The sequence below is a fragment of the Mauremys mutica genome, chromosome 4 (genome assembly GCF_020497125.1).
Source record: "Mauremys mutica isolate MM-2020 ecotype Southern chromosome 4, ASM2049712v1, whole genome shotgun sequence".
NCBI lineage: Eukaryota > Metazoa > Chordata > Testudines > Geoemydidae > Mauremys > Mauremys mutica.
The window spans coordinates 91,900,839-91,908,862 of NC_059075.1; the positions used below are offsets into that span (position 1 = coordinate 91,900,839).

The 8,024-nt window shown below is 39.8% G+C and overlaps 1 long non-coding RNA gene across 1 annotated transcript in view; it reads left to right on the forward strand.

The window, feature by feature from the left end:
• The window catches only part of LOC123369947, a 42,400-nt gene extending 35,202 nt beyond the window's left edge, over positions 1–7,198 (forward strand). Inside the window, exons 2-3 of the long non-coding RNA XR_006579212.1 lie at positions 2,039–2,096; positions 6,518–7,198. This is a non-coding gene — a long non-coding RNA (uncharacterized LOC123369947). The remainder of the gene's footprint in view (positions 1–2,038; positions 2,097–6,517) is intronic.
• The last annotated feature ends 826 nt before the right edge of the window (positions 7,199–8,024 follow it).

Here is an 8,024-nt window from a genome sequence, read left to right on the forward strand (position 1 = left end):
CGCTACATTTTGTGCAGTTAAGATTGCTCTTCCGACATGTTCAACTAACCCATAAAACATCTGAAATGAAGGACCAGAGGTCAACTTTCTCCAATATCTAGAATCAGAATTCATTATCAGTAAATTAATTCAGCTTTGTCTGTTTCATGTTTTATGCATCTGCCAGCACAGTGGTGAACTGAGGTGTTGCAGGCGCCATTGTGATGGACTAAGAAAATGCTAAGGTCTGTTGCTTTACATCATCAATCTGAAACCTCAATGAAGCTTTCCCTGAAGGTTGACTCCAAGCACATTCCAGAAGAGCAGTGACTGGTGACCGGGAGGGGGGGGGGGGGCTGAAAAGTCCAAGTAGTGCATTGCAGTGCAGCAGCAGTTTAACTAGCTCTGCATCAAAACATGCTGCCTTTTTAAGAAACCCTGCTTGTTATCAATAAAAGACTATATACTTTCCATATACAGGAGTTTATTTTTAATATTCTGTATTCAAAGTTCACAAAGGTTTTCCATTATTTGTTTGTCAGTATAATATTTTCACATAATTAACTAATGTGTTTTTCTTAGTTAGAAGTTATTAGATTCATTTAATAAACTGGTTAGGCAACAACTTGTAATATCATTTGCCAACTTTCCTAGCATTGGGGACATTAGTAAAATATAGTGGCAAAGTGGTCCAGCATATAAAGCATTGGACTTGAGTCAAAACAATCTGGGTTTTATTCACCGCCTTGCCAATGACCAGTTGTGTGCCCGCAGCAAATCACTTCCCATCTCTGTGCCTCAGGTTCTGCATGTGCAAAATGGAAACAACAGTACTTCCTTTGTAAAGCGCTTTGAGATCTATGAATGAAAAGCCAACTATTGTCTTTAAATAAAGCAGTGAAGATGTTTTTATTAAAATAAGATTTATCTGAGTTCTATTTTATACTGCTGATAAGTGTAAAATATTCCAAATATTAATAATGAAAAACATCTTCTATTGGGGCGGGGAGGGGAAAATAGTCCTACCTAGCAAAAAATGGATTGATTGATTGATTGATCTAATAACTTTAGACCTTCCATCTTTAACTACTAGGATCCAGTTTTAGTATGGATTCACAATGGCTACTTAATACTTTAAACTATTTATAATTCAGCTAAAACATTTAACTAATGTATTTATATCAGAATTAATCATCATAACATTTAAGTAGTGTTTGACAAGGATTAATCTGGCTGAACTCCAGATGCTGACCATCCTGAGATTATAAAACAAGTTTATGTGTACAGGCAGAAAGCAGACTGCTAACACCAGTGTGGGTGATTTGATTTCTTATAGACCTATAGGAAAAACAGACAGACAAAAACCCATAACACTTTGCCTGTAAAGGAGGTAAAATTATGTTTCCAAGTGACTTCCTTTAGGTATGTCTTGTATTCTACCTGCTACAAATCATTATATCAGTCTCACTAGTGAAACATATGCCATTCACAATTAGAACCAATCCAGAAGCCACAGATATATGTAATTATAACTCCTTCTGCTTGTTAAATTAATTTTTTAGCCAGACCAAGAACTCTGCACAGACAAATGAAATATTTGAGAAATGCTCAAAAGAAATGTTGAAGCACATAATTTTCCTCTTACAAAATAAAAACAAACATCTCTTTAATTTCAAAACACTGAACAATTTTTTCTAGAGCATAAAGTTTAAGTGTCATATCCATAGGTGCTATAAAATGGTATCGCTCCACTGAAATCAATAAAACTATGCCAATTTATACCAGCTGAGGATCTGGCCCTGAAATTATTGATTGATAAAATTGTCTGAAGAATAACTACATTCAATCTTTTGCTAATGAGACATGACAAGATGGCCTGAGTACTTTGCCATCTCTAACTTCTATGAAACTGATTACATTTTAGAAAGAAAATAATCTCTCTTTTGGTGCTACTTTAAAAAAATATTAATATAAAATCAAATTCATTAGCCCTTTACAACCCTTAAACAAGGCAAAGGCATTTTTCAGTAATGGTGGTTTTCTTTTCCATTTATTCCAGCCTCATGACAATAACCTTTAATACCAGGTGAAGGAGGAGCAAATACAGGACCCTTGGGGTAAGTGGCTGTCTGTAGTGTGTGTTTGTCTTTGAGGGTTACTTGCTGTGTGCTGAGCTTGTGTCTGTTTATTTGAAGGGCCATGTGCTGTGGCCAGAAGTTGGAATCTGTGAGCTTCTAAACAAGGAGGAGGGGCTATCAGGAAGGCCAGGGCTTTATAAAGCAGTGAGCAAACCACCAGGGAGCTTTGCAAACAGGGGCCGCTAACAGGGAGTTTCGAGAGGGAGTTCTGGAAGGGGAATGGAAAGGGGGTGAGATACACTTGCCATTCTTTAAAACCTTTACACTAAACTATAATAAAATCAACTTGATTTAAATAAAAACCCTATCATTAACCTAGATAGTTGTAGGAGAGAATGCAGGCAGAAGCCCAGCAGCAGATTGGGGGCTATCCAGTTTATTGTGCCAAGTGCAAGATGTATGATTACCTGCCCTGTGAGCGGGTGGCATATGTGTGCATTCAGTGCAAGGAGCTCCTGGCCCTCAGAGACTGCGTATGGGCTTTGGAGGCCAGGGTGGCGGAACTGGAGGAGCTCAGGGAGGCTTTCTGGGACACTGTAGATTTGTCCCACCTCCGGTCAGACAGCCCCTGCACTGTTGAGGAGGATGAAGGCCCAGGGAAGTAGAGCAGTCAACGGGAGCAGATGGAAACCTTCCCATAGTTGAGACCCTCCTTCCAGATGATGTTGGGGTATCGTCTCGCACTGAGGTTACCTCTCCGGTGGAGGGAACTCCAGTCATTAGGAAAAGGCAGGTGTTAGTAATGTGAGATTCGATCATTAGAAACATGGATAGCTGGGTTTGTGATGACCAGGAGAACCATATGGTGACTTGCCTGCCTGGTGCAAAGGTTGCAGATCTCTCGAGGCATCTGGATAGACTTATGTGTAGTGCTGGGGAGGAGCTGGTGGTTGTGGTACATGTAGATACCAATGACATAGGAAAGGATAGGAGGGATGTTCTGGAGGCCAAATTTAGGCTGCTAGGAAAGAGACTGAAATCCAGGACCTCTATGATAGTATTCTCAGAAATGGCTTCACAGGGCCAGGTAGGCAGGCAGAGCTTCAGAGTCTCAATGCATGGATGAGATGATGGTGTAGAGAGGAGGGGTTTAGATTTATTAGGAACTGGGGAAACTTTTGGGATAGGGGGAGCCTATATAGGAAGGTAAATCCAGACTGCTGGCACTTAACATTAAAAAGGTTGCAGAGCAGTTTTTAAACTAAGAGATGGGGGAAAGCCGATTGCTGCAGCAGAGCACATTGATCGGACAGAGACATCTCTTAGAGGAGAGATTCTCCTCTATTGATAGAGATTCTCTAGGTTCTACTCAGGAGGAGAGGATGGAAGAGGTTCAAGTATGGGCCAGATCAGATGAGAAACATTCACATAAAAAAGAATCTGACACATTAGAAAAGGGCAGACAAATAAACAGTGACAAGTTTTTAAAGTGCTTGTACACAAATGCTAGAAGTCTAAATAATAAGATGGGTGAACTAGAGTGCCTCGTGTTAAAGAAGGATATTGATATTATAGGCATCACAGAAACCTGGTGGAGTGAGGACAATCGGACACAACCATTCCGGGGTACAAAATATATTGGAAGGACAGAACAGGTTGTGCGGGGGAGTGGCACTATATGTGAAAGAAAATGTAGAATCCAATGAAGTAAAAATCTTAAACAAATCCACGTTTCATAGAATCTCTATGGACAGTAATTCCATGCTCTAATAAGAATATAACAGTAGAGATCTATTATCAACCACCTGACCAGGACAGTGATAGTGACGATGAAATGCTAAGGGAGATTAGAGAGGCTATCAAAATAAAGAACTCAATAATAGTGGGGGATTTCAAATATCCCCATATTGACTGGGTATGTGTCACCTCGGGACGAAATGCAGAGACAAAATTTCTCGATACTTTAAATGACTGCTTCTTGGAGCAGCTGGTACAGGAACTCACAAGGGAAGAGGCAATTCTTGATTTAGTCCGGAGTGCAGGATCTGGTCCAACAGGTAACTATAACAGGACCGCTTGGAAATAGTGACCATAATATAACAACATTTAACATTCCTGTCTCCCATCGGCATAGAGCAGGGGTTGGCAACTCCTCAACAGCCCAACACTGTGGCATTTAATTTCAGAAAGGGGAACTATGCAAAATGAGGAGGTTAATTAAACAGAAATTAAAAGGAACAGTGACTAGAGTGAAATCCCTGCAAGCTGCATGGACGCCTTTCAAAGACACCAGAATAAGAGGCCCAACTTAAATGTATACCCCAAATTAAAAAACACAGTAAAAGAACTAAAAAAGAGCCACCGTGGCTTAACAACAATGTAAAAGAAGCAGTGAGAGATAAAAAGGCATCTTTTAAAAAGTGGAAGTCAAATCCTAGTGAGGTAAATAGAAAGGAGCATAAACACTGGCAAATTAAGTGTAAAAATGTAATAAGAAAAGCCAAAAAGGAGTTTGAAGCACAGCTAGCCAAAAACTCAAAAGGTAATAACAAAATGTTTTTTAAGTACATCAGAAGCAGGAAGCCTGCAAAACAACCAATGGGGTCTCTGGATGATCGAGATACAAAAGGAGCGCTTAAAGACGATAAAGTAATTGCAGAGAAACTAAATGAATTCTTTGCTTCAGTCTTCACGGCTGAGGATGTTGGGGAGATTCCCAAACCTGAGCCATCCTTTGTAGGTGACAAATCTCAGGAATTGTCACAGATTGAAGTGTCATTAGAGCAGGTTTTGGAATTAAATGATAAACTTAACAGTAACAAGTCACTGGGACCAAATCACATTCACCCAAGAGTTCTGAAAGAACTCATATGTGAAATTGCAGAACTATTAAGTATGGTTTGTAACCTGTCCTTCAAATCGGCTTCTGTACCGAATGACTGGAAGATAGCTAATGTAACGCCAATATTTTAAAAGGGCTCTAGAGGCGATCCCGGCAATTACAGACCGGGAAGTCGAACATCAGTACCGGGCAAATTAGCTGAAACAATTATAAAATAAAATTGTCAGACACATAGAAGAACATAAATTGTTGGGCAAAAGTCAACATGGTTTCTGTAAAGGGAAATCATGTCTTACTAATCTATTAGAGTTCTTTGAAGGAGTCAACAAACATGTGGACAAGGGGGATCCAGTGGACATAATGTACTTAGATTTCAAGGTCCCTCACCAAAGGCTCTTACCTAAATTAAGTTATAATGGGATAAGAGGGAAGATCTTTTCATGGATTGAGAACTGGTTAAAAGACAGAGAACAACGGATAGGAATAAATGGTAGATTTTCAGAATGGAGAGGGGTAACTAGTGGTGTTCCCCAATGGTCAGTCCTAGGACCAATCCTATTTAAATTATTCATAAATGATCTGGAGAAAGGGGTAAACAGTGAGGTGGCAAAGTTTGCAGATGATACTAAACTGCTCAAAATAGTTAAAACCAAAGCAGACTGTGAAGAACTTCAAAAAGATCTCACAAAACTAAGTGATTGGGCAACAAAATGGCAAATGAAATTTAATGTGGATAAACGTAAAGTCATGCATGTTGGAAAAAATAACCCCAACTATACATACAATATGATGGGGGCTAATTTAGCTACAACTAATCTGGAAAGAGATCTTGGAGTCATCGTAGATAGTTCTCTGAAGAAGTCCACGCAGTGTGCAGCGGCAGTCAAAAAAGCAAACAGGACGTTAGAAATCATTAAAAAAGGGATAGAGAATAAGACGGAGAATATGTTATTGCCCTTGTATAAATCCATGGTACACTCACATCTTGAATACTGCATACAGATGTGGTCTCCTCATCTCAAAAAAGATATACTGGCACTAGAAAAAGTTCAGAGAAGGGCAACTAAAATGATTAGGGGTTTGGAATGGGTCCCATATGAGGAAAGCTTAAAGAGGCTAGGAATTTTCAGCTTGGAAAAGAGGAGACTAATGGGGGGGGATATGACAGAGGTATATAAAATCATGAGTGGTGTGGAGAAAGTGAATAAGGAAAAGTTATTTACTTGTTCCGATAATTAAGAACTAGAGGCCACCAAATGAAATTAATGGGCAGCAGGTTTAAAACAAATAAAAGGAAGTAGTTCTTCAGACAGCGCACAGTCAGCCTGTAGAACTCCTTGCCTGAGGAGGTTGTGAAGGCTAGGACTATAATAGGGTTTAAAAGTGAACAAGACAAATTCATGGAGGTTAAATCCATTAATGTCTATTAGCCAGGATAGCTGTTTGTCAGAGGGTGGAGTTGGATGGCAGGAGATCATTTGATCATTACCCGTTAGGTTCACTCCCTCTGGGGCACCTGGCATTGGCTACTGTCGGCAGACAGGATACTGGGCTGGATGGGCCTTTGACCCAGTATGGCGATTCTTATGTTCTTATGCTGGTTTTTAATACTGACTAGGAAGGAAGAGTGCTACCTTCAGCCTTACAAACACCACATCCAGCAGCATCTAGGTGCACCTTGGAGATTGCCTACCCAAACTATTGACCTGACCCAACCCAATTTAGCTTGTCAGATCTCAGAGGACAACAATACAGATGAATGGGTAGAGGTCAAGTGTATGCATGTAGGCAGAATGGGATGGTATGTGGAGTATGTGAAGATGGAAACGAAGATCTTCCAAAGCTAAGGCCATATCAAGTTCTCCCAGAGAAAAGAACGTCAGGAGCAGATGTGCAGGAAACTAGACAACTTTGTCTACCTGCAGAGCAGGCCATCCAGTCCCCTAGACGTATGCTACTCCATAACCCACCTCCTTCTGTAGCCTTGCTGCTAGCGTTTCAATGCCTTTGCCTAGCTCCTACCTTCACTTCAAGGAAGTCTGACAGCATCAAACAGGAAACCATTGAAATTAATGATGACAGGATCACCGTTAATTCTTGCAGTACTACCCTACAGAAAGATTCTGCAAAATGATGCCACAGATAACTTCTTACTTCGTTACTCCATTTAAGCCCATTGGTTATCTTCAAAAGTGTAAGAGAAAAATATACATTTGGTGGAAGTCTGATAACCTAGTATCACTGGCAACAATAAGGTCTCTCTGTACTGTGCTTGTGAAATATACTAAGGATATTCTGAGTCTAACAGGAAACAAGCATCTCAGAAATAAAGTTTTGCTTTCTGCTACGACAAATCAACACAAGTCATTTATCTACAGCCCCCAAGGTAAACCACTAACAATTTGGGTAACCAAACTGGGTTTTCCAGTTTATCTAGTCTATAAGCAGAGTTTCATCATTTAAAATTCCCTTCTTCCTTCAGCCTCATAGCAGTTTGCCAAACCATGCATTATACATGAATGTCACCTGCAGGAATATTGCCTTGACAGTGTCCTATAAAACACAGCAGTTCCCTCAGCATGGGATTCTCAGTTTCACTAGGCACTTCAAAGCTGTCTCAAGATTCTTCTATAGGAAGGTCATTTTTAATAAAAACTGGCCCTATTGGTTTGGCCTGGATAAGGAGGGCCCATTAGGGAAGATCAGGATTGAGTGACCACCAGGTATTAAAATCTCTTTTACCTCCTTGCTGCAAGTACTCTCCTTAAATTGCTCTACCTTCTTTCCATTAGGAAGGCTCCAAAATCACTACTTATTACTTGAATTCCAACATTTCTATTTTACTTAATATAATCCTTGTTCTTACTATTTACAATATTATTTGAAAATATTAGTTCTTGTTCACACACACACACACACACTTCCCCCACCTTTGGCCAAATCCTAAATTCTATTATCTATGGGAATTTGCTGAACAGAGAATTCAAGATCTGACTCTTTTTTCTTCATATACTTTAAAAAACCAGATAGGCAATATAAATAAAAAATAGGGAGACTGGTATGTAAACAGTGCTCATACAGGTCAAAAGATGATCATGTTACATATCCAAATTTTCTATCCGGTT